Here is a 25,171-nt window from a genome sequence, read left to right on the forward strand (position 1 = left end):
ACATGGCAGATGGGTGTGTTAATGCCCGCTTAATGATGGGTGTGACACCATATGCCCTGCAAATCCATAAAAAACCAAGGCATTCAATGCTCTTTAAATGAAGGCTAGAAACCAAATTCTCGAACAACAACATTTCGCGAAATGCTCGTTGTAACTTGTGCTATACAATTCTGTTTATTTTATTTTATTTTCTAAACACAAATAAGACTATGAAGGCAATTTTTTTATCTCTCAGGAAACATATTTGAGGTCCTTACCACCAGTGTTTTGCACAAATTTATATACATGTAAACATTGCTAAGTGACATCCAAGCATACAAAGAAATTCACTTAAGATGAAACATTTTCGTCAAAAATGTTTTTTAATTTGATACTATTTTATAAAGTGTCGTCAGTAACTGGGTGGATGAGGTGGCATTATACATGTGAAAAAACTTATTTCCTTGCATAGTCTCTTCGGACTAAATAAAGAGTATAATAAATTGCATTTGAGTTAAATCAAGTAACTAGTTCCAACAATGTGGAAGCATACATAAATTCAAATTTTATGTCCACTGCTTGTACTTGAGGTTTATTTCAAGACTTTGTTTTATAAATATTTTATTTTTGAGGGTCACGGTTGCAAGTTTCTCCTCTCGGCGTCTGGAGTGATTGAAATTCTACTTTTATTGCTCAAAAACACTATTTCTTTTGATACCTCAAATCGAAATAAAGGAAGCACATATATAAAGTTTTATTTAATTCAAAAAGAAATCAGAATTAAACCCTTTTTCGTGTTAAATGAGGGGTTTATTTAAAAAAATAGAATATGGAGAAATAATAGTGCAACGAGTGGATTTCTCAAAATTTTAAGTAATAAGTAATTTGAATTAATTTTTTATTGAATTTTCACTACATATATAATTCCATAACCATCATGGGCCTACGTCAACCAATCATGGCCTAGAAATAGCGTGCCTACATGTACTAATACTCTTGTCTATGAGTAAACGTCAACCAAAAGCACATGAATAAACATTGAGCAGATAAAGTTTCAGACCTTCCGCTTTAGGATCTGACGTATGGCCTCGGGCTTTGTAGCCATGGTGCTACCAGCGGTACTAACTGGTAATAGTGGTAAGTTTCATTCTAAATGATCAAGCGGTAAACCCGAATGTGAATTGAATGCGAATTGAATGCAAAATCCGCAACTTTGATAGCCATCAGATCACTGTACTTTGTTAATAAACGCTAAACTTGCAAGTTGCCCCGGCGGAGTCTGGAGAATTGACGTAAGGTTAAATATATATATAAAAAAAATTTATAATTTTTTTTTTAACTTTTAATTTTTAGACATGTCCGTTAATATGACGTTTTCGAAAATGAATGGCAAGTTGCGTATGACATGGAGGTTTAAAACTAAAACGTAATTTACGGATAAAAATGCGAAATACAGACATACGAGCATCAAATTTAACCTTTGTGATAAAAAAAAAGACAAAAAGTTGAGCTTTTTCCAGTACAATTATTGACCATTTTAAAAGACTCATAATTACCCACGGTCAAACTCGCGTATTTAATATATATACTTCCAATACAATTATTGACCATTTTAAAAGACTCATAATTACCCTGGTTCAAACTCGAACAAGATGTGGCCAAGGAGAAAAGACAAAAAGGCGAGCTTTTTCCTGCACTGGGCCCCGCGCGCTTTCGATATGAATGATTGTACATTGAAAATACTGGCCGCAGTGTCTTTACGACTCTCTGGTAGATGACATTAATAGCATATGGTCATTCATGTGCATATATTTTCCACCTTATTGAAACATAAATGCGTCTGATAAGAAGGGGAATAGCAATTGTCTTGTTGTTAACATGTGAAACTTAATTTTGAGAAAAATATAAAGGAAAATATAAATGTAAGGGAACTCCTATACCCTAGCATGTCAGACAGCATTTATGTTTCAATAGGGTTGATATGCTTAATGCATACTCTCTCTTTCCAGATGCGGCGGATAGCGATACATCCTCGGGGCTCGGACAGCTCTTTCAAATCGATGGGGTCTATTCAACGCCGTTTCCTTTCTTCGTTTACTGCCATTGTAGTTTGCATGATTTTGAGGTATCTACGTGTCACTGTTTACACCCCCGCCTTGTTTCGTTTTCAAATTCAAAAGCTCTTATATAGACCATGATGTAGTTGCCCTCCTACCCATTTAATTTTTTTTTGAAATGCGCTGCATCTCATTTTGGCTGTGGCTGCGGCAGAAGGAAAAGCATAAGCCAAAGTTCTGCACTTCGAGGGGGCTACAGATCACATTTTATGTCTTGGATTTGGAGTTAAGTGGATGTGCGAGTTCTATGTTTGCTTAGACATTTATGAAGCTTTAGTTTTTCGAATGTAAATATTATCCATTGGTTTTTGAGTTTCCAATGTTATTCAATATTTCAGGTTGGAATGATGATGATGTATTTGGGCGGTTCGTAGGAAAATGCTCTTTTGTAGTTAATTGTTGTGCCTTCCATAGAAAATTTCACGCTTTGTGCTTTTCATATATATATATATAATTGCTACGCAAAACTCTAAAACTCTATCACTGTAAATTGCAATCTGCACAGAGCTAACGGTTAACCTAATACAAAATTGTCCTCATATGCACAGAATGAAGCTTCATTCTTGCCTTTGTAAGAGCTTCATTCAATGATTTTTGAATGAGAACTTTTTCCTATTTTTGTTCAGATGTTTGTATTTTTCTTTTACCATTATACTTCACGGTTTTTACAATTTTGGTGAACTCAGTACATGTTCACAATTTTTACAATCTTTATGAACGCAGTAATAGAAATGGGATTGTCACTAACTCTTGAAATGTTGGGGAGAATCTCATTCTATTGTCTTATATCCATGGGAACATAAAATGATCAACTCTATTGGCCGACTGGCAATGACCGGTTGCCTATGATTGGTTGCACGTAATACTGGGCACGTGGGCAACTTGGCACGTCTTAAATCTAAAAAATTGCGATATTGGGAAATGTAAGTGAGAGAAATGTGCAACATATTTACCAAAGATATCCCGATTGCAGATTCGTTCAACCTGCTGACATATCTGTTCGGACTCACTTGTTTATCTCCCTTTAAATTGACGAACGTTAATGTTGATTACAAATGTATTTATCACCGGAAAATGGTGCAGCCAGAACCTGTCCCTTAAAGTGCCTTACAGCTTCTAATGTCCTTCCCTTTACATGTCTTGTCAGCGGTATTGTCCTTCTGCCCTTGAGCGAGGAGCTCGAGGCATAAAATCTTCATGTGCCTTCACGTGGAAAAATAGAGGATGGTGTTTTTAAAATTTATAACTTAATTAATTTCAGGCCAGCCCTTGAGCAAGGGCAACCAATAAATCCTATGCTATTGGGTATTTAATGTCTTTAAGACAGTTTATGAGAGCACTAGATGTCAAGCTGACCATTCCCCATACATAAAACCATGCTATGCATTCGGAGCCATGTTGACCATTCCCCATACATAAAACCATGCTATGCATTCGGAGACGCATTTGAGATGCGAAGCGCTGACCATGCATGTTACTCCGTGTTTTCTGATGGTTCCATTTTTCAGAGCAGGCAGAACTTGTAAATATGGATGACAGACGAATTTGAATTTATATTTACCGCTCAAAATTTGAAATTTGAAATTATATTTACCGCTCAAAATTTGAAATTTGAAATTATATTTACCGCTCAGCCAATGTTTTCTTGCAGCTGCTAGTTATTTGTTGCCGTTCCGCATCAGAAATTTGAAATTATATTTACCGCTCAACCAATATTTTCTTGCAGCTGCTAGTTATTTGTTTCCTTTCCGCATCAGGTCGAGCCGCGAGACGCTGACGGGAAAATGTTCGAGGAATTCGTTCTGGCTGATGTCCAGCGATTGAAGTTTGCTGAGATTGAAAATGGTGGGCTGGAACTGGCCGGAAAAAATATTGGTGCTCAGATTCAGAGTCCTGAGGTCAGATAACAATTGAATTTGAGCTGAAATTACTCCGCTGAGTTCCTTGTTGGAGAGATCAGGCGAGATTGGTTCTTCATAAAAGCAATGGATGTCAGGGCTGCTACTGCCATGGCCAAAGTTAGCGGGGTTGTCCACGGAGCAGAAGGTCTATGCGGGTTATTGCCTCTGCAAACAAACAGAAGATGAGTTCGTGAGACGTCACAAGCGAATTCCCAAATTCAGTACAGGATCATCTTGAAAAGAACTGCTATTAAAGCCGCGAGATCTAGCGACAACCAATTTGGCTCAGGTACTTTGATCAGATCATCTGGAACTTTCCACTTTTCATAAATAAATATCTAACTAAGCATTACTTCTATGTCTAGCCGTCTGTGGGTATGAAATCCAGATTATAGTTTAATGTTTATTTTCAAAAGCACTTCCATTGCGGGTGGTTGAAGTAGAGTGGATGCGGAGAAAACAGATTCAAGAGTTGACACTATAAGAAACAAATTACTTGCCTCCACAACATTAGATGAAGTGGGAGGAATGGTACGTTACTTATGCTTCAGACGTTTGTAAATTTCTGTTATGGTTGCAGAACATGTTGATTAACACCAGACCCGTCTTTGCCATCGTTGCTTTGGCTTTGATATTGAGCCTCCTTGTATTTGTGTTGCTTCTCCTCTTTCTAGTCCTTCGAGTATCAGCTCCTCTGATCGCATTGGCTATGGAGTTTGTGACCAAATTATTGCATGTGTAACGCTGGTATACAAACACGTATATACATCATTCATATGTTTTGTGAACACCTGCTATTGGTATTGATCTAAATCGGTCGGCCACAATGGTTTTGTCTTTGCAAAACATTGCCTATTATGGAAGTTACAGGAATACCAAGAGACTCATGATAGGGCTTGTATTTTTTAATATTATGCAAAAATTCCGGATGGATGACATACAATCTTTGCATAACGACTGGAGAATATTTTAATTCTAAATTTATAAAAGGATTGAACGATGAAATCCATTGACGATGGATGCACGCTTATAATCTCTGTATAACACTGTACAATCTGTCTCGTATATTTTAATACGATGTGGACTAAATCTCACGGTATACTAGCTTAATTCTGAATTTATAAAGTTTAACGATCAAACCCATTGATGATTGATGCAGGCTTGTAATTTTTGCATATCAATGTTATGTGCCTCTGCACAATCATGCAACACTTACTATATTTTCTTTTGATAATATTTATTTTTATTTTTATTTAAAACAATTTCACATGAGATTCCTCATTGCTTTTCTATGCACAAAATAGGGACGTAGATAAATATTTCAACACCATACATACTTTACGCTGTTGAATATTATAAAGATAATTTTGGAGGATAAGGGTACTTCAATTTGCCCAATGCAAAGGACACCATTGCCTTAATCCCTTAACACTTGCTAGATTGGGTTTTTAAAGTGGAGGAATTGTATAGCATAAAATTTGAAGAGAAAGTTCACATTTCAAATTAAAATATTAATTATATTTTGGATTTTTAATATTCACAAATTAAAATAAATTATTATTTTCATATAAAAGAGAAAATATTTTAAAATTTTATGTATATCTCACACATCACAATTTTTATTGTATTAAGTTGTGAAGATCTACAAATCTTCCTTAAAATATGAACCTTAAGTACATTTCAAGGATCTTTAAAACATAAAATTTAAGTACATTTCAAAGAGTGTATATAGATGACATTGGTTCATCTGTATTACAATTCATATAGAAATAATATATATTTACTTAAGCTCTAGACATGAATCAAATGGGGAGAATTTCATTGGATCATTTACTTATAATATATATAGGAACCATATGGAGGAAATTCAGTAGAATCATTTACCTTTTCATCTAATATGGATATCATTCCTCAATACAATGAAATAGTTTTTCTTTCTTACAAGACTCAATTATTCACATAATTGCAATGAGTTAAAAAAAATAAAAATAAAGATAGAGTATTATTTTATAGATATCATTGTAATTTCCAATAAAGAAAAAAAAAACAAATATTTAAAACCAAACCAACAACAACAAAATTTTCCATAAATAATATAACTTACAAGAATATTTTTCATAAGAATTATGGAGTCAATGATTAGTGCACATGTGCATTCCTATGCATGACACCATTTGTAAAAGAACATAGAACTGACATTACTTTTAATCAACAAAAAATGAATGAACACAGAAAATGGGATAATAAGGAATCATAGCTCGATTTAATCAATTTTAATCTCAAGTGTTTGTTGTCATATCTTCAAAATAAATAGGCACAAACAAAACATGTTGGTGATATTCATAAATGCAAGAAAGCTAAGAAAGTAGTAAATGTAATCAAAGAGTAGGATGTAAGACAATTTGCATTTTTAAATCCAAACACTAAGAGGCTAAGGTGTTGATTCGAATTGAAATTGTTTTTATCTACGAATAACAAAAGATTTCACCACAACCAAAGTTTTGATCTTCATTTCCCATTACTAAGACACACATGTAATAAATTATCAAGATATGGAGAGAAATTGTTAGAATTCGTTTTTCTAATTGTTTATATGTATATGTATATGTATATGTATATGTATATGTATATATATATATATATATATATATATATATATATATATATATATATATATATATATAATACAAAAATAATAACAGGTAAAACATATTATAAAGTAAATTTTATAATTAGAAATGGTTTTCTTTGCAAATTTGATAATCAACTTTTTATTTTAATTTGATTTATATGGGAAAGATTGTATACGGTTGTATACCCCTCTATTAGAGGCTAAAGGGTTCTTAGAGGGTAATGATGAATTCAAATTTGAACCCTATATACATACAAACTCTAGTTTAACTAAAATCCAATGCTAGTGAGATAAACTAGAATTACTCTAAAGGAGAAAAAATTGTGGAGAGGAGTTCAGAATCTAGAAATATTTATGGTTTTGTACTGAAGTATCTCAAGGTTGAGCTCAAAGAAATTATACATTTTCCTCATACTAGCCTATTGAATGTGTGTCTCAGTGCAATAAAAGGGATACATGTCAACTAAAGGTTGAACACCCAAAGAATTACACATGTAGCTCATAATAAAATTAATTGTAATTTATTTCTTATTTGTAATTATTTTTTTTCTAAGTACAAGTTTTTTCATTATTTCTAATAACTATAATAAATTGAAATATGTCTTGGTCTTCCAGTAGGGAAACTGGGCTAGGCATAAAATTTCATTTTCTTTAAGAGCCACACAAAATTTTTATTTATAGTACCAAAAAACCAAAACTTTGTTTGAAATAAGTGGCCTCTAGGGTTATACTCAAGCAAAAAACCAAAGTAACTAGGACTTGATAGTAAATAACCAGAGAACATAGTTAACATTCAATATTTTCTAGAGCTTGAGGCTTCCACATGGATAGGATCCCCATAATCTCTTGGAGAAAAATCTAGAGCACGGGGCAAGTCAAGGCAACCTTCAATTTTCTCTAGTCTTTGGTCCATCGAGTGCACTAACACCTATAATTCATTCAATAAAAGAAGCATCTCTTCTTTGGAAGTGTTCCTATCCACCAACACATAGCCGAACAACAACTTGAGGTGTTAGTAAAGAAAAACTATAATGATTGAGGTGCCCCAAGAGTGGCCTATGTTTGGAACTTGTCTTGCTACTTTGGCAAGCACCTTAGAGTTAGTAATGCATTTTTTCTCAAGTGAAATGTCACATTCAACATGGGAAATTTCTTCTTGAAGGCTTGTATTATTGAAAAAAATGTATTATATTGTTTAATTCTTTTTTTGAAAGTTTGTTAGTGGTGAGGCTATATCGTGGTCATATCCAAGAATAACATTCGAATAGAGTGGGGAATTGAATCATTGTCTTAAACATCTAAGAGTACCTTAACAACACAGTCATCACCATCTATCCAAAACCCGTCGACATTTTTTTGTTTATTTTTAAATTAATTTATAATTTTTAATAAAATTTTATTAAATATTTCTTAAATTATCATAAAATATAAATAATACAAAATCTAATTATTAATAATTTTTAGTTAAAAATATTCTTAACTTTATTAAAACTATGTTAAAATATTATTTAAAAAAAATCAATTTATTATAATGAAGGATATATATTAAACAACCTAATTATCATATAGATGTGATCATTTAATATTTATGAATAATATATATAATTATATTTAAATATAAACGTAATTTAACTATTTTATAGTGTAGCTCACACAGTGTAGCTTAATTAGTGATCATTCTATTCAAAAGTATTATATAAATTACTAGATTAAAGGCTCAAAGTCCCTGTGGATTAAGCCAACAAAAAAAAAAATAATAATCATTATTTTATTTTTTATTTTTTTGGTATATTTTCTAATCAATTTTTCTTAAGTATTTGGTAGGGATTTATTAGTATAGAAACAAAAATAATTCCTCAAGTAAGAGATCTAAATCTAGAGGAAGATATAATCTCCAGGAAAATTTGTAAAGGTATGTTGGAGATGCAAAAAAGAAGACATAAAGAAAAGGATCTTATGATACTGCTTCTATAGAAGAAAAAACCTTTAGATGAAGTAGGGGATGTGTACTTGCCCTTTTCATGCACACATGTAGATCTTGAGGCATGGTTGGTTAACTCAATTGAATCTTCTCATATGACTCGTCGCAAGGAGTGGTTTGTGTGTATGAAAGGTACGATGGAAATGACATTTTCCTAGGAGATTTATCGACAACCAAAACCATAAGACGAGGAAAATTCACATTGAATCTCATGGATGGAAGGATTAAAACACTCTTTGGTGTTCTACACATCACAATATTGACCATATATTTGATTTCAATAATCAAGATGAGTGATGCAGGTGTAAAAACAATGTTTGAAAATAAAATGTATAGAATAGTTCAAGAAGCAATGGTATTACCAAGAAGAGTTAAGCTTTGAACTCTATATAAGATATTGAGAAGGACTCTTAGTGATGGGTGCAACAATCCCTTTGTTCCTCATAATGGAATTGAAGAAGGAAAAAACCCTATAGTATTTAGAAATAAGACTATGCTATGGAATAAAAAACTGGGACATACCAGAAAGAAGGGCCTTCAAGCACTACATGGTAAAGGTATGGTAGAATGTATGTATAATTACTCTCTATATTTTGATTTATATGAGCATTTCGTATACAAGAAACATAATTAGGTAATATTATCCTCTAGTAGTATGGCGAAAAAATAAATATTGTAGTGGATGCGTAATGAGGTGTTCGAAAATGTGTTGGTTCAATCACTAGGAAACTGTATGCATTGTGTCTCATTTATAGATGAATTCTCAAGAAATACATAAATTTATTTTGTCAGGAATAAATCTGAAGTGTTTGACAAATTTAAAACTTTAAGGCTCTTGTGGATAATTAGACAAAGAGGAAACTAAAGGCAATGAGGATGGATAACAATGGAAAATTATTTGGGAATGAATTTGAGGAGTTCTAAAGAAGTGTGATATAACAACACATAAGACTACTCCATATACACCTTATCACAAGAAGAAAATCTATTTTGGGCCACAAATCTAAGAAGCAGACTTTAGTGAATATTAAAGGATCCGTGGGTGATCTCTAGTGACTGTTGAGGGTCGTGTTTGATCTGTGGAGGAGGCACAAACTTGAGGGACAAGTTTGGGTCTATTTGTGTATAGATTTGGTGGCATTTCCTATTTTGAGGGGTTGAGATACTCTATGTGCAATCCAAGGTAATTTTTTGGTAGATTGGTATGATATTTGTGTGTGGGCATATCTCTAAAAGGAGTCGCAGTCTTGTACAATAGTTAGATAGGAGGGTCATAGCCTTGTACCTCAGTTAGAAGGTGGTCGAAAGGCCTAAACAATGGATGGAATGACCTTAGATAGAAAAATATGGCAGCAATAGCACAAGGGAGAAAGTTCATAGTATTTAGGAGGTTGTTAGAGCATTTTCGAGAGGGATAATAGGTTGTTGGAAGCCCTAAATAGGAGCAGAGGCTATAACAGAGAGACACCAACCCTAAGGTATGTATTGATGATGTGTTTAAGGATGATTTGTTACTAGAGGACAAAATCTAGATTGGACATTTGTATTGGATGCTCATAGATTATTGGAGGGCAGTGTGAGAGTGGACCAAGTTTGGCCTAGAGTAGCACCTTGATTGACTAAGGTGGCTACTACAAGAAGCAGAATTGGAGTAGCATAAAAATCAACTTATGGAGGGTTGTAGAGGGTTGCTTCAATCCCTAATGAACAAGTCTCTTGAAGGACTAAGATATTATATGAAGTGGCAAAAAAAGAGATCACAAATTTGATCAGCTAGGCCCAGTTTGTAGCCCTAGATTTGTCTTGTGGAGAAGGACATCTACAACAAAATTTGGTCAGTTCTCCATGCCCTAAGTTCATTTCTAGAGAAGGACATTCGATAGTGATAGAGGGAAGTCCCCCAGTGCTAAGTGTGTCTTCATCGGGCAACACAAAAAAGAATTAGTGGGAAGAAATTCCCAAAATAACTTAGGAGCAGCAGTGAGAAGTTGAGAGTTGTTCACAAATGGAGTTGTGAACAACTCGAGAGGAGTATCAATGTGTTGATGCATTGAAGGATTAAAAATCAAGTAGAGAGCATTTGGAGCTGAGTTCATTGACCTAATGGAGTTGGTTCATTGATAGAGGCAGATTAGAGTTGTTGCAGATCAGGATTTAAAGGACTAAGCAGATGTGTACAAGGTATGACTAAGGGAGTTGTGAGGAGTTGTACATCAGCTAGATAGTCAGAGTACTTTGTAAGGGTAGATTGGTTGTCAAAGGACTGACACCAAGCCCTAGTTGTTGTTTTCTTATATCAGTGGATGTATGAGGGCAATTATCACTGGCACATGAACCATAGACTATTGTATTATTAGTTTGTTAATATAACAAAGTTGGATTGTAAAAATTTGTAAAAAGTTGTCTATATTTGTCCATGTGTTGATTTACTATTGTATATTATTATACTATGCAAAGTAGCCTTGTTGTGATACTTGGATTGTTAACATCAATGATTTAAGATTCTATCCTAGACTCTAGTATCACGTAAAAACAACATAGTATCAGAGCAACTTTGAAGGGCCAGTGAATTAGAGTGTGCATTGTTAAGCAGCTCAAAGGGAGCTAGGTTATCTAAAGCATGGAGAAAAGGGTTCAAATGAAGTCATGGAGATGTGGTCTTGAATAGCATGGAAGTGAGATTGACTGGGAGTTTTGGTGGATTAGTGGAGAACCTGGTGAAAAACAATTTTTTGTAGGGTAGGTGGTTGATCATGAACTTCCTCTGACTTTCCATGGATTTTTGGGAAAGCTCGAGGATTTATTTGACATGGATGATATTGGTTTGATCGAGATTGCTTCATGTGATGGAATGGAGATTGGCAGACTAGTTTCTTCATTAGATCGTGATGTTGCATATCTGAGAGTGGAGGGTGTGCACAGGTGGTGTTTGATCCAGGAGGATGAGTGCTAGTAGGATTGAGTTGGGTTGATGATGGAACATGTTCCACCGCAACTTAGACTGGCCTTGTAGGACAAGAGGTCAGTAGTAGATTAAGTCATTGGAGACCGTGTAAACTCAGAGGGAGTCTCGCTTTAGAGGGAGTAGCCCTATGGAAGTGTTTAGGTCTTCAGGTTAAGATGAGATGATGCAAAGGAACTATCGATATTACAAGGTTAATTCTACAAAGTATATTGCAGTGATGGATGCCATATGAGCTAGTGTCATCGGTGATGAAGTTGATGGAGACTTCCTAGTGTTGGAGGTACCTCCCTCGCTAAGAGGAGGTGTTGATATTTGTAGCTTGGGAGGTACTCCCAACCCTAGGATAGTGGGTTTTGGAAGAACTGGCACACAAAAGTGACTTGTGGATAAAGAACCCAAGTCTATGGGCTTTGTACCCAAGCTTGTGGGTGTGAAACCACCAAGAGAAACCATGGTTTGACACAAGGAGGTGAAGGGGTAGCCATAGAGGAGCTAGGGGTCACTTCAAGCACTTAAAAAGGACGTATCAAAATGGAGTTGTGAATTTTTATATGTGGTTGTGGGTTAATTTTTCAAGGAGAGCAGGTCGGCTAGGGCTAGATTAGCCCTCTTGATAGTTCATTGGGAGCCACATGTTCACAATGCTCCTAACGAAACTGTAAAGCTTTGAAATATTACTATATACAAAGCCCTCATTAAAGAGAAGAAGCAGTCATATATTAATAAGAGACAAGAGCATCTTATTCACCTTTCTAAAGTTGCACCCAAAAAAAATTGGCAGATGGTGCTTGTTCGTAAATCTAAAGATAATCATTCGATCTCCTTAGAAAAGTGGGACACATTTCTTAAGACATTGTATGACTCCTCGGACACCATGGGCAACATCGTTAGCCCTCCTATTAAGGAAGATATCTTTTCTCTTGAGGACTCAAGAAAAGTGGGACATCTATCTTAAGATGTTGTATGACTCCCCGGACACCATGGGAAACATTGTTATCACTCCTATTAAGGAAGAAATCTTTTATCTTGAGGACGTTGAGTCTGGGATTAATAATATCGCTAGGGGGAAGCTAAAGACATTTAAGGATACCAAGCTGAGATCTTAAAGTTTGTAATACATGTCCTCATTCCTCATCTCCACAAGCTTCTCAATTTGGTTGTAAAGCATGGCTTCCCTAAACCTTGGACATAAGGCCTTATTGTGCTTATCTTTAAAAATGGGGACAAAACCTTTCCTGCTAATTACATGACCATTATGATTAGCCACATCTTAGCTTAGATTTATGGTCTCATTTTGGAAAAGAAAATTAGCCATTGGCTTGAAAGGAACAGTAAAATAGCTAAAGGGAAAGCTGGGTTTAGGAGATACCACTCGACTATAGACCACCTCGTCACTCAGGATCATTGCCGAGGAATGTTGCGATAGTAAAGCTGATATATTTTGTTACTTTGTGGACTTTAGAAAATCCTTCGACACTGTTCCTCAATATAATATTTGGAAAAGACTTGATGAGATCATAATTATTCCTCCTAAGTTGAAGATTGCTATAATTCGCCTCTACGAGATGGTTGTTGCCAATATTAAAATCACCAAAGGGTGGTATAAAGATATTAAATGAAATATCGAGGTTAAGCAAGGGTGCCCCCTTTCCCTACCCTTTTTTTCTATTTACATTGATAGGTTAGAGGAGTGTTTGGAAATTGAGGGGTGCAAAGGAATTGAGCTTGTTAGTATTACCATCACTCTTCTCCTCTACACCGATGATATTGTTCTTCTTGCTAGAAGCCATTAGGAACTAAACAAGAAACTTAAGACTCTTCATTACTATTTCTCTAAGATGGCTATGACGGTTAATACTGACTCTATTATATTACAATCATATGCAACGTTTAAAAGAAGCTAGTTTTATACGACCCAAAAAAATTGAGGAATAGTTGAATTCATCCAAGTGTAGAGCTAACCAAATCCCAAATGAAGATTGTGTGCCTGATGAAAAGAGTAACAAAAATTATTGGGTTCGTAGCCAAAATAAGAATACTCACGATATTTGGTACAATGTCATATATAAAGATTCCAATATACACTTCTATAATTGCAAGTGGGCCCTAAATCGAAATGTTTGTAAACATGTATTGAAAGTTGAGATGCTGGCAAGTAAAATTAGTTTGGGTGAAAATGTATTGCCTAATGTCACTAACCCTACTACAGAAATTCCTAGAATTTTATTTGATTTGAATGAATCACCTATATTGGGCCCAAAAATCCAAACATAGCTTCTACCATGCTTTGATTCTCCTCCCAATCTAAATTATCATAATGAAACAAGCATTGATGATTTAGATAATTTCTCATATAATGTTGAATCAACCAATGTACGACTAGATAGTGCATTATTTGAAGATGATGAGATGAAACATGTTAACTCATCAACTCATGAGAAATTCAGATCCATAATACCTACAAATTTGGAACATGCATATGCATTAAACAACTTGGTAGCAAAGCATGTCAAGAATACAACAGAATGTTTTTCAATACTATAACTCCATCCAAGATTACTACCAAGAGAAAACATAGTTTCCTGAGCCCAGTCAATAAGAAAAGGCATTGTGGTCGCAAGTCAAAAGCAGGGAAAGCTAAACTACAATTTGAAAGGGTTGGACGAGTTCGTGCAAAAAAAAAGAGCATGAATGAACAACTGGAGTTATCTTCTCAACAACAAAGAAATGTGGACCACATGCCTGAGTTAGTGCAACATTCTATTATACACAAAAATGGTATGGAAATATGATGTTATGCATTTTTTCATGTGAAATATGATATACTATCATTTGCAATGCATAGGCATAACTATATGAACTTTTTTTGTTGTTATAGTTGGCGGGACAACTTGTTGACTCCAATTATTTAATGAGCATGTCGGTGAAAGAAACTATATCATTGGGAACACTTCTCCAATCAATACCATCCAAATCTCCTCCCCGAGGGTGCTTCCCCCTATTGTACAACCAATGGGGATGTATTGTTGGCCACACCCACCACCTTTTTCCTTCATAAATTCTCCCATGCCTATAACCGCCTCCCCAAAACCTTCCCAATTCCCATCCCTACCCTTTAACCATCCACCCTTCTCATTGTTCCAATCATCCACCCTTAACATTCCAATTTCCCTGCCTAGGGTGATCCCTCGCCCTAGGGTTATTCCCACTATCATACAACTAATGGGGATGTATCATCGCCCAAACCCACTAACTTTTTCCTATTTTTCTTCCACCATGCCTTTATCAATCACCCCTAAACCATGCCTATATCCATCACCAAGTGCTCCACCATCTACCTAGGAAGGGGAGTCTTCTCCATTGCCTTAGATCTTCATGGGGAGAATGAGTAGTTGATCAAAAACTTATCATTAATTAACGAAATTGGTTATATGCATTTTGGATTTTACAACTAATTTGTTATTGAATTTTTGCACCGATACCAATTTGGAAATGCACTTGGGAGTGCCAAGAGTGGCGATGGTGACTTATACACCCAATTTATAGATCAGTCGTGAGGCCGCTTTTCCATAATGTCATTCATGGGCATGAACTTCCATTATATATGTTGGGAATGAAGTTCCATTTTGTAGAAAAGAAAAATGTATAGCTAGACAAATTTGGAATTTAAATACATGAATTTGAACTTGTGTGTATGACAATGTCTTCATTGACTTTTAAATTCATGATGTGGATTTGATGTTATATTCTATCAATGTTACATTAGTTTTGATGAATGTAGTTAGAATGGATTTATTTGTTTCATTTACAAGTTATCAAGTTTGCAAGTTAAGTTACTTTTATATTTATATCTTACTCAATGCTGCATGCATGAACAAACATATCATTACCAAGGAAATTTGCTTAGTTATAATAATAGATGTATCATGTACATGAAGAGAGCATATATATGGATTTAGATTTATTTTAATTTTTAATTTATGAAAAATAAAATTAAAGTTGATTTTTTGAAAAAGAAAAGTACACTATACATGCTTTATAAGAAAATCTGCAAAAATAGATAAATATTTGAGCCTTTACCACTTCAATACTAACATTTAAAGATGAAAAATTTATTGATAAGTGATGTAGATTTGAGCCCCGGGACTTGATGGCTTCAATACAAAATTCTTTCGAGTGGCCTAGCCTATTTTGGGTAAGGATATCTTGGAAGTGGTTGAAGAATCTCGGCTATCTCGGAAGGTACATCCCTCTCTGAACTCTACTTTTATAGCCCTGATTCCAAAAAAAACTCATTCTGAAGACCCTCAGGGATTCATACCTATTTCTCTATGTAATATCATATATAAAATTATCTCCACCATTATGGTCAATCGTCTTAAACCCTTTCTTCTTGCCGTGATTTCTCCTGAGCAAACCGGTTTTGTCCAAGGCCACCAAATTATGGATGGCATTGTCACTACCCAGGAGGCAATTCACTCTCTCAAGAGCCTTAAATCAAACGGTATGATGATAAAATTAGACTTATCCAAAGCCTATGATCGCCTGAGTTGGTCCTTTTTTATGAACATAGTGAAAGCCTTTAGATTTGACCAGCGATGGATCCAATGGATTTCTTCTCTCATTTCCTCCCCAGTATTATCGATCCTCATTAATGGCTCTCCCACAGCTTCAATGCATCCAGAAGCCTCCGTTAAGGTGACCCTATTTCACCCTTCCTCTTCATTCTGGTTGCGAAAGGGTTGGGTAGATATATAAAATCAGTTATTCATGTTGCCCATTTAAAAGGAATTCATCTATGGGGCAATGATCTTCCCTTATCCCACTAACAATTTGTGGATGATATAATGTTATTATGTTAAGTATCCCTTCAGGAATCCAAGGCTCTAAAAGCCATATTGCAAGACTTTATGCAAGATTCTGGTACTCGGATCAGTAATGAGAAATCCAATATCTTTTTCTTCAAAACCCTGATTCCTTCCCAATCTTTCATGGCCAAGATTCTGGGATCTCGCATTGGCTCCCTTCTGTCCAAATACCTGGGAATTCCCCTAGTGATTAACTTTCTTAGGATTTCCTGTTGGAAAACCATCCTTGAGCGAATCCAATCTCGGCTTCAAAACTAGTCTTTCTGATCCCTAAACATTGTTGGGAGGGTGGTTTTACTGAAGGTTGTGCTACAATCGATCCCAATATATCAACTCTCGGGTCTAGCTACTCCTAAAACTGCTTGCTCTGATATGACAACTATCTTCAAAAACTTCCTATGGCAGGGGACTCAGGAAGCTAAAAAATGGGCACTCCTTTCATGCAATCAGTTGACTAAACCTAAAATGGCAAGGGGGTTAGGTCTTCAGGATCCCTTTCTATTAAACCAAGTGATGGGGAGGGGGGAACTCTGGTGGCGACAGATTCAAGGTGTAACTGATCTTTGGAAGGTCATCTGGGGCTAGAAATATAACATGCCTTCAACTACAGAGGAAAGATTGAGAATGCAGGGAACTCCAAGAGGATCATCAATTTGGAACTTAGCTTCTGATAATAAAGAGTTAATTTGCAACCATACATTCTGGGAAATCAGAGATGGGAGGAGTGCTCTATTCTGGCTAGATTCGTGGCAACAACGGGAAAAACTATTGAGTCGCCAAGATTTTGCGAAGATCTTCCTTTTCACTAATAAACCCCATAACTTGATGGTTAATAAGTTTTGGGACCCGACCCCTAGGAATCAATGGAGACAATGGAAAACAAAACAAGACTAGAACAACCCTCCTGACTCAAATCAATGGGATGTGTTTGATTCTGAGTTTCACACTAGAAGAATTGCATCGTTAGAAGGACATGACATTCTCAGGTGGGGCTATAAAACTAAAGGTATGTTCACCATAAAAGAAGCTTACCAACTGGCATCAGAGGAGCATTCAGATCAGTACAATCTGCTCTGGAGGAAAATATGGATGGGACAATTTTGCCCGAAAGTAATGTATTTCCTGTGGCTAGTGTGCAGTGGCAGGATTCTCACCTAGGACGAATTACAGAAGAGAGAAATCCATGGGCCCTCTTTTTGCAATATGTATGCCTCTCAGATTGAAACCATAGAGCATCTCCTGAATATATGCCCCTTTGTAGCCCGACTCTGGTAGAATATAAATAATTTTTCTGGTCATCTAGATCGGGATAATACTAGTATCCAATCCACCACTGGGAGTTGGAGGAAAAAAAATCTCTTCCAATCTGATGGTAAATTGAGCCTGGTGTCTATCTCTCGGCTTTGTTTTATGGGCAGTATGGAAGGAAAGGAACATAAGGATTTTCAAGGACCAGAAACTGTCACACTTGGAAATCTACAAAAGGAATACTCCAAAATGTAAGAGAATCTATACTAGTAGAGAAATGGCATTCTGATGATTGGAAGGTCAACCCCCAAGAAGTGCGAATATTTTCTTCTCTCAACTTATCCCAGCAAATGCTTGCACCTTCATATTAGAACTTAAATTTGCCTCTCAACCAATCTACTTCTCGCTTCTCATGACCCCTGAGGGTTTTCTCAAGCTAAACTTCGATGGGGCATCCAAAGGTAACCCTAGGGATGCGGGTTTTGGAGGGGTCATCAGGGATTCACGAGGCCAAGATGTCCAAATATATGCTTCGAATTGTGGCATAGCATGTAACAAAGAAGATGAATTCGATGTTCTTAAACATGGTTTGATAATAGCCAAAAGGGAAGGGTTGAGAAAAATGGTGGTGGAAGGCGACCCTTCTCTGGTCATTAATACTATAAAAAAATCTTAACCAGGGGTCCCAGTGGGAAAATATTAGTAAAAGTTGGAGGATTGCTCGCTTGATCCAAGATATCAGTGAACTTATTCAATATTTCAAATATATCATCCCCTCGCATGTCTCTCGCAATGGCAACAAAGCTACATATTTCTTAGAAAACTAGGGCTATCTTCAGTCGAGAGTGAATATAGATAAGCCTTGGATAAGGGAGATTGGGGAAGAAGGAATGGAACAATTGACTCTGATTTTGAACCAGGACCTGGGAGTTTGAGACCACATTGTCTCGAGCCTCCATGGGAAGGAGACACTGTTTTCGATGTGGAAAACATTGAAAGATCTATATCAGAACAACAACGATCAGAGGAAGCTAGCGCTGAAAGACAAGCTTCGTAAGATCAAGTGTGAAAAGGGTGACATGATCTCTACATATCTGAGTAAGCTCACCACCTTCAGGGATGAGCTTGGAAGTGTAGGGATCACGACCGCTGATGATGACATGGTGAGTCTTGCACTCCTCGGTCTTCCTAAGAGCTGGAATAACTACCAAGACTCAGTTAATGGAAGAGAAAAATTGCCAGATTGGGAACGACTTTGGTCGGATCTGATGCAGGAGGAGATAAGAAGAAGCACCAGAGATGGATCTTCTTCATCCAAGGAGGATGAAGAAAATTGTGCCTTAGCGAGTAAGGAAAAGAAAGGGAAGGAGAAGGATTCTCATCCCAAATCGAATTCTTCCCATGGTGGGAAGAAGTTTGACAAATCGAAAGTGCGATGCTTTTGTTGTCATGAAGTGGGCCATTTTGCTACAAATTGTCCACTGAGGAAATCCAAGAATGGATCCGTGGAAGGATCAAAAGGTGAGGCACTGGCCTCACAATTCGAGTTGGATTTCACACTTTTCGCATGCATGGTTTCATCCATGGTGGGAAGTGGTTGGTTTCTTGACAGTGGAGCTTCTTTCCACATGACCGACGACAAGAGTTTGTTCAGTACCTTGGAGGAGAAGGATCTCTAGATGCGGATCGCAATGGGTAATGATGAAAAGCATAGTGTCTCAGGTGTAGGCACAATTGTTTTTTAGAGGGAGCATGGAGCTCGCATTACCTTGACCGAAGTCAAGTATGTACCAGGACTGAAGAAAAATTTGGTGTCGATCACGATGCTGGAAGATAGAGGCTATGATGTAGTCTTCAGTAAGGGAAAGGTTTTCCTTAGACACATCATCACGAGACAAGTGAAGCAGATCGGTTCATGAGTCAAGAACCTGTATGCTCTTGAGGTTCAAGATGAATGCAAAGCCTTTAGGAGCAAGGCAACTGATGGAGACTTGGTGGTTGAGAGGGAGAGTACATTACCTCTCAACATGCAACCACAGGAGAAGTCTCGAACGATTGTGGAGGATCCACAATTGGTGAAGCAACTTCAGGAGGTTGTGGAGCAACCACAACTGGGAAAGTCGAGAGGAGATCGAGTGGAGGCATCCACTCATGCAGAGACCTCCAATAGGGGGAAATTTCGAGCCAAGTGGGAAGAGGGATCACATGCATCCATACCTCCAGGTTGGAGGTTGGGTGATGTGGAGTGATCGTCCCAAGTAGGCTGGAATAGGGGCAGGATCCTTGAGGTACCCAACCTCTTTGATTCGACTTTGCTATGGGAGCCCCGATGAGGAGTAGCAGGACTGGCTGAGTGGGTAGAGACAGATGCGGATGGAGCGGCAGAGAGAGCTACAGTGTAGGAATCCCAAGACAGTGCAAAGCTAGTAGGCTACAACAATACGAGAGGCACAGGGGTGTTGCACCAGTGTAGGATGGCACAAAGAGGTGTGCAATGGTGTGAGATGCATGGAGATGTTACAGCAGCTCAGAGGTCATAGAGGGAGAAACTTGTTAGCGACAGAGGGAGATTCAGCATCAGAGTATGTTTCTAGCCCAACAGAGAGGTCATTTGGGAGTTTTTTTTGTTTCTAGAGTTGTTGGAGCATCCACACTTGGAAGAAGTGTTGCATGCAAAACATTCCAAAGGTTCAGGATCAGGTTCGAGTTGAAACCTTTCTTGTTGAGAGGGAGTGTTGAAAATGGCAACAAGAAATGCTAAAAATGGAAGTGCTAAAAATAGAACTGTTATAAATAGCAGTTCAGGTACCAGTGCCGGACTGAGCAACAAGGAATGAAAAATGGAGTGCTAAAAATAACATTTCTATTTTTAGCAGTTCGGGATAGATTCCTATTTTAGTTAGTCCCTGAACTAAAATAGTGAAGTAAAATTCGAATTTGATCTTAGTAGATGTTTGTAAAATAATTAATTAATTCATCTTGAGTTAATTAGTTGGACAAAATTAAACATGAAGTCTATGTGGGGACATGCAACAACTTCTCCATTAATTGAGGAATTTATCCATCAGTTAAAGAGATAAGGATGAGTTGTAATTTGAGTTGTAATTAGTTGACTCAGTTAATTGAGTCAAGTCCAGTTAGATTAATTCAAACAGTTTGTTGAATTAATGTAAGTTCAGTTAGTTAATGCTTGCATGCATGTAATTGTTGCACTTCAGATAACTGAATATTCTCTCATAAATAACTCATGCATGTCAGTTCAGACAGAGACCCAGATGAGATCAGAGGAGGGACAGTGTACTATCAGTTGGGTGGATTTTTCCTATAAAGGAAACTCATCTATGTAGAAGGAATTATCTCCTTCAGGATTGCGCAGTTACTACTAGGCCAAGTGAGTAGTGTGAGGTGGGAATTCACATGTGTGGAAGCACTGAACCCCAAGTAAAACTGCGCAAGGAAATAGGAGGCTTGGAGGGTAGAGGAGAAGGTTTGTGAGAAGCCTTTGGCTGTCTATGAGCAGTAGAGGGATTATAGTGAGAGCTGGTTGGCTTCCAAGCTAAGGCTTTGTGTAATTTTGTGACTAGTTTTCACTTGTATGATAATACAGAGATTGGGGTTTTAGAGGCTTTCCCCAGGTTATTTCTTCTGTGTTATGTGTGATTGATTTCTCATTCTCAGTTATATGTGTTCTCTTGATCTTGCTCAATTCAATTAAGCTTCCACAAAGTGTTATAGAAGTAGATCTTGTATTGTGTTTTAGTATATTGCATAATCTGTTAATCTACAGTGGGAATTTCTACAGTATGAGACTATGATAAGTTATTCAAAATGAAGAACCGATAGGATTGAGTATGGAAAATGGTTGAGACCATTTGAGGTTTGTAGAAAAGAACCAAAAGATAGGAATGTAAAATGTGCGTTATAGATCTGAATTTGTTGTAAGATTTTGATGAGGGCTGAGATTGTGAAAGGACTGAAACTATTAAAGGTTGTATGATGAAAAATAGAGGTTGAATAAGGGGAACAACAAAATGTTGCTTAAGAAGGTTGATTAAGGATGAGTTGGGCAGAAAATCCAAAAATAGATCGATATGTATATTTGATATCTTAGATGTTGTTGATGTAAAAGACACATATCTGAGTGTTGATATCAGATTTGAGGTTGTAGAAGAGTTGTTGAGAAAATTTGAAAATCTATGATTAGATTTGAATGTGAGAAAAGTGTAGTTGAGCAAATATAAAGAAGTTGTAAACAGATTTGGGTGTGAGAGGAGAGTTGTAGAGTAGAGGAAGAGTTGGAATAAAAAAGGATGGTAGTATGAGAATGTCATATGTATAGTGAGATATATGGCCGGTTTAAAGTTGAATCAGCGAGCGCGACAAATATAATTATGAAGATTAAATTGACAAAGTACTTGTGGATTTGAGTATGAAAATGTTATGAAAAATGGATCTTCTAGGTTCTACAAGTTGGTGCCTAGACATGAGGGAGTTGGTGCTTCCTTTAGGTCACTTCTTGTAAAACAACTTGGGGGTTGGCGCCTCCTACAAGTGGGTGCTTGCAAATCAGGGAGTTGGTTCTTCCTTTAGGTTGGTTCTTGTAAAGCAACTTGGGGATCCATGTCTCCTGCAAGTGGGTGCTTGTAAATTAGGGAGTTGGTGCTTCCTTCAGGTCGATGTCTGTGAAACATTTGGGGGTTGGTGCCTCTTGCAAGTGGGAGCTTGCAAATCAGGGAGTGGTTTCTTCCTTCTCGTTGGTGTTAATAAACATAATGTAACAACATGTTGGAGCTTTCATTTTCATAGATAACTAAAAGAATAATGGCGGTTTTCACCCTTTATGGGTTTCCACATACATTTGGCATTTCTATGTGTTACATATTATGTGTGTGTTTTTTATGATGATGTTGTGTGATTCACGAGTTGTTTAAATGGTTGATTGCTAAATGAATTGAAATAGTGTGTATTGGCAATAATTGTTAAAACTGGTCATAACACTAATTCATCCCCCCTCTTAGTATTATGTCAATTCCCAATAGGTTTCTATTACATACACACACTGAAACTAGTGCATAGTTCCTAAAACACTCATTTCCATCCTTAAAGCATGACTTCAATATGGAGACCTACCCTTGGTGTGTTAAACCTTTGAATTGGGACCATGCCCTAATCCTAAGCATAATATTCCATACAAGGGCATGTTTCATGGTCTAAGGACCCATGCATGGTCCATGTGCCTTAGAAGTAATTATCTACGGCCCAAGTCACAGCGAAACGTTGGCTTTATAACATGTCTTAGACAAGGATACCCTCTTCATTAGTTTTCCAAAATTTGGAATTGTGGTCTTATCCCACTCTTATACTAAAGAATCCATCAAAAGATTAAGCATAACTCATAGCCTTTGTCTCCATTCATGGCCAATGTACCTTCAGGGTCAAGCCCCTAGATTTTACTATGAATAGATGTCTTGAGAACCACCTTAGTGTGCCAAACCATTGAATCAAACTTTTAAAACTCTCTTGAACATTAAGAGCATAAGAGACTCAATTTTTTAATGCCATTTACATTTTATATAATATGTTGTAGCTCATTTCTTCTAGAGATTAACAATAATTATTAGTATATTTATAAGTTACACCCTATGTATTAAGCATAATATAGTTTTAGAAAAATAGAAAAATCGTAGACAAAAAGTTGAGTGAATTTTATGACATGATATCCATCACTAATTTTGCCAAAGTAGTAATGATATGTAGTCAATCTAAACCATCTTCTACGACGAGTGTGAGTCAGGTAGTCTCATAGTTCAAGGAGGCTATTAAACAAGAGGGTTGGGCTTCTATTTCAATTTCAAAGGAGATTGGTAATACAAATAGTTATTTGTTGGGAGGCTTGGCCTATTTACTCATGGATTCAAGTGGACGTAGAATAGAATGAAGTGATATTAACAACTTTAACATTTCTCAAATAAAACAATAAAATTACAAGTTGTTGATATAAATTGAATCAATGTTGATAGAGAAATCTAACCTAAAAAAAATTCCTTTAATGATATAATTTAGATTATGGAAATACATTAGGTCATAATTTGAGTAATCTTTTATTAAAATAATTATTTGATCGTTGACTATTAATTATGCCTTTTAAATTTTAATAGATTTCATATTTTTATAATATTTATATGTTTTAATTGAATAAATATTTTACATTTTAAATTCAATGATGTGAACTTTTAAATTTATCATTTCTTAAAATTAATTTAACTTTATTAAATTTTGAAATTAAATCATTTGAATTTGTAAGAAAACATCACATCCCGACAAAAGTACTAATGACAAATTATACTCATGTTCATGTAGAAAAACTTTCTAGATCTTAATCAAAATTAAGTATTTCGAACAATCAATTAATATCATATCATATTGAAAATTGGGATCTTTCACCTATGATAATGATATAAAATTCCAAATTTATATTTAAAGATTAAATTTTTATAATTTTTCAGTACTAAGTGGATGGGACCGATGAGGGCAAAAACATTTCACAGTTTCTTTGTTGGAATTACTTCAGCTATTTTCATGTCAAACATAACTTTTGTCATGTCAAACATAGCGGAAATGATTACTCTGGTTAAATGGTGCATGCCAAAGTTTTGTAACTTAATTTTATTTTTATTTATTTATTTTTGCATATTTTACTTGTCGTAGTTTAATCAGATTGCTTTTTTTCTGAAAATCATAGAAATTTTGATAAATTTGACAGGAATTTTTTTAGATCCAAGTTATACTTGTCAAACTTCAACATTTTGAGCACTATAGAAGTTTTTTATGGTGCTGAAGCGAGAGTACTTTAGAAGTTTTTGATGGTGCTGAATCTATTTCTACTATTAAAAACATTATTCAAACACTGCTACTACAAAAAAAATTGAATTTTTTTTACCCAGATTCCAACCACTTTTAGTAGTGTCCACAATTCCTCGGCAACCAATAGATCCCATGCTATTGGGCCATTAATGCCCACCCCCATCTTATGTCTATAGCATGGGATTCGTATGCAGCACCATACCCATCCCCCATGCTGCGAATACGACCGAGATTTCCGGCTTTGCTGCGAATACGACCGAGATTTCCGGCTTTGCTGCGAATACGATTGAGATTTGCGGCTGGCATTTATGACCGGATCGCCGCGTATCTACCACGTTATAATTTTCCCGCCGTCTGATAGCTGAATTCCGCCTTTTAAATAACAGCGAAAGGGCGAAATCGACCATATCCATTTCTGCGTCTGCGTTTTGAAACCAGTCTTTCTCAGAGCTGAAGCTGCTTACTCCGACCGCGTACTCAGACCTACTGCTGCGTGCTCAGCCCTGACAGGTAAGTTTATTCTGTTAGCATGGATTCGCAGATCAAATTCCATAGCTCGCCGCCTTTTCAATTTCTTTTTTTCCATGATGAATCTAGGTAAGTGCACTATTGATTG

At 36.2% G+C, this 25,171-nt stretch overlaps 1 pseudogene; it reads right to left on the reverse strand.

Annotated features, from left to right (window-relative positions):
* Nucleotides 1–25,171, reverse strand: part of LOC149189210 (auxin transporter protein 1-like) — a 220,527-nt pseudogene that overhangs the window by 25,990 nt on the left and 169,366 nt on the right.

This window comes from Pinus tabuliformis, chromosome 3_1 (genome assembly GCF_031772625.1).
Source record: "Pinus tabuliformis cultivar Carrire ecotype Pingquan chromosome 3_1, CPIR1, whole genome shotgun sequence".
Classification (NCBI taxonomy): Eukaryota; Viridiplantae; Streptophyta; class Pinopsida; order Pinales; family Pinaceae; genus Pinus; species Pinus tabuliformis.